The sequence below is a fragment of the Symphalangus syndactylus genome, chromosome 20 (assembly GCF_028878055.3).
Source record: "Symphalangus syndactylus isolate Jambi chromosome 20, NHGRI_mSymSyn1-v2.1_pri, whole genome shotgun sequence".
NCBI lineage: Eukaryota > Metazoa > Chordata > Mammalia > Primates > Hylobatidae > Symphalangus > Symphalangus syndactylus.
The window spans coordinates 10,769,235-10,772,331 of NC_072442.2; the positions used below are offsets into that span (position 1 = coordinate 10,769,235).

The window sequence follows — 3,097 nt, forward strand, 5'->3', positions numbered from 1 at the left end:
TAAAAATATCATCCCACTCTCTTGTGGCCTACAAAGTTTTGCTGAAAAATCTGCTGATAATCTTATAGAAACTGCCTTGTGTGTGATGAATCACTTTTCTTCTGCTGCTTTCAAGACTCTGTCTTTGTCTTTGATTTAGGCAGTTTCATTATAATGTGTTGCAGTATGGTACTATTTGGATTTAGTCTAGTTATAGTTCTTTGAGGCTCTTGAAACTTATGTTCTAGTTTTTTCCTCACTTCTTCAGATTTAGGAGATATTCTGCCATTATTTCTACAAATGAACTCTCTGCTTTTTTTTTTTTTTTTCTCTTTTCTCTTTCTGGGATTCCCACATTGGTTTGCTTGACAGTGTTCGATAAGTATTATGGCTTCATAAGTACCTAAGTTTCACTGCACTTTTCTTTAGTTTAGTTTTCTTTTGTTTCTAACGAGAGCTGAATCAAACAGACTTTATTCAACATTTTAGGGTGAGGAAAAATGATATAAAATAAATCATAAGAAATACTTTCTTATACTCAACCCATTTTCAGTGTTTTGCACAATGCTCACATAGCAAACGTGAAAAGCTTCAACACACTCATAACTTCTGCTGCAATAAATGCAATATTAAGCAAACACACAAATGTCTTCTGTACCAACCTTAAAAGTTGAATTACTGAATTGCTAATTGTTATGATGTCACTCGTACATACTTTCATTCATACACTTTAATGAGATCATTGTCTTTCATGTAGCTATAAAAAATTTTGTAGTATATTGCACAGGTTTGTAGTACAATTTAGACTCTAGCTCCTCACTATCAGCCACTTTTCTGATTGCTTTCATAGTCTTCCTCTACTACAAAATTATGATCAGCATAAATTGCAAACATATCAGCTTCAGTACAAACATTTCTCAGGGTCTGCTTAATTAAAGCCATCTGAAAACATCACAAAATTGCTTTACAATCGATTTCACCATGGTTTGAAATGGGATCCACATGGACTTTCAATATGTCTAAATTTGCTTGTTCAATTGGCAAATCAGTATGTACTTTTCTATCTAATCTTCTTGGATGCAGCAAAGCAGGATCCAGGAAATCTGGTTGACTTATAGCCATGGTTGTTTTAACTCTATGCAGAGTATCCAATCCATCCATTTTATTCAGTAACTCCATTAAAGTTCTCTGAATCTCTCAGGTGAATTACTCTCAGAAAACCGATAGCTACCAACAGCACCTATTTCACCCATAAAAAATGATGCATGAATATGATTTTTTGAAGGTAAGATGTTTCTAACTGTGGCATTATTTCCAGGCTCTGTCTTCTGTTCCATTGGTCTATGCATCTGCTTTTGGACAGTAGCATGCTGTTTTTTGTTACTGTAGCCTTGACCATAGTTTGAAATTGGGTAATGTGATGCCTCCAGCTTTGTTCTTTTTGCTTAGGATTGCCTTGGCTATTTGAGCTCTTTTTGGTCGCATGTGAATTTTAAAATAGCTTTTTTATAATCATGTGAAGGATGCCACTGCTAGTTTGATAGGAATATCATTGAATCTGTAAATTGCTTTGGGCAGTATGACCATTTTGACAACATAAATTCTCCCTATCCATGCGCATGAAATTTTTTTGTGTGTCTTTTGTATGTCATCTATGATTTCTTTGGGTAGTGTTTTGCAATTCTCATTGTAGAGGTCTTTCACTTCATTGGTTAAGCTCTATTCCTAGATATCTTATTCTATTTGTGGCTATTGTAAATGGGATTGTGTTTTTGATTTGGTCTCAGCTTCAATGTTGTTGCTGTATAGGAATCCTACTGATTTTTGTACATTGCTGTTGTATCCTGAAACTTTGCTAAAGTTATATATCAGACCAAGGAGCTTTATGGGCAGAAACTGTGGGGCTCTCTAGACATACAATCATATTATCTGTGGACGGGAATAGTTTGACTTCTTCTCTTCTTATTTAGATGCCTTTAATGTCTTTCTCTTTTGTGATTGCTCTGGGTAGGACGTCCACTACTATGTTGAATAAGACTGGTGAGAGAGGGCATACTTGTCTTGTGGCAGTTTTCAAGGGGGAATGCTTCCAGCCTTTGCTCATTCAGTATGCTATTGTCTGTGGGTTTTTCATACATGGCTCTTATTAGTCTGAAGTACGTTTATTCAATGCCTAGTTTATTGAGGCTTTTTAATATGAAGGAATATTGAATTTTATCAAAAGCCTTTTCTGTATCTATTGAGATGATCATGTGGTTTCTGATTTAATTTTATGTGGTGAATAAAATTTACTGATTTATGTATGTTGAACCAATCTTGCATCCCAGGAATAAAGCCTACTTGATCATGGTGAATTAGCTTTTTTATGTGCTGCTGGATTCTGTTAGTATTCTGTTGAGGATTTTTACATCTATGTCCATCAAGGATATAATCTTGAATTTTTTTGTTATTGTTGTTGTTTCTGCCAAGTTTTGTTATCAGGAAAATGCTGGCCTCATAGAATGAATTAGAAAAGAGTCCTTCTTCCTCAATATTTTTGGAATCGTTTCATTAAAAATGGTACCAGCTTTTTCTTATATATCTGGTAGAATTGGTCTGAGAATCTATCTGGTCTTGGGCTTTTTCTTGTTGGCAGGCATTTTATTATTTATTCAATTTTGAAACACATTAATCTGTTCAGTGTTTGAATGTTTTCCTGATTCAGTCTTGGGAGGTTGCAGGTATTTATCTCTAAGAACATATTTATTCATTCTAGGTTTGCTGGTTTGTGTGGACAGGGTGTTCATAATAGTCCCTGAGGGTTTTTTGTATTTCTGTAGTGTTGGTGGTAATGTCTCCTTTTTCATTGATAATTGTATTTATTAGGTTCATCTCTTTTTTTCTTTATTAGTGTAGTTAGTGGTCTACCTATCTTATTAATTCTTTCAAGAACCAGCTCCTGAATTCATTTGTCTTTTTTTCTTTTTTTGTATGTCAATTTCCTTCAATTCAGCTCTGATATTTGCTATTTCTTGTCTTCTGCTAGCTTTAGGGTTAGTTTGCTCTTGTTTCTCTAGTTCCTCTAGAGGTGGTGTTAGGTTAATTTGAGATGTTTCTAAGTTTTTGATGTAAATGTTTA

General features: G+C 34.3%; 1 pseudogene; it reads right to left on the bottom strand.

The window, feature by feature from the left end:
* Window positions 1–728: 728 nt before the first annotated feature.
* LOC129470586 (26S proteasome regulatory subunit 10B-like) lies at window positions 729–1,316 on the bottom strand (annotated as a pseudogene).
* Window positions 1,317–3,097: the final 1,781 nt, after the last annotated feature.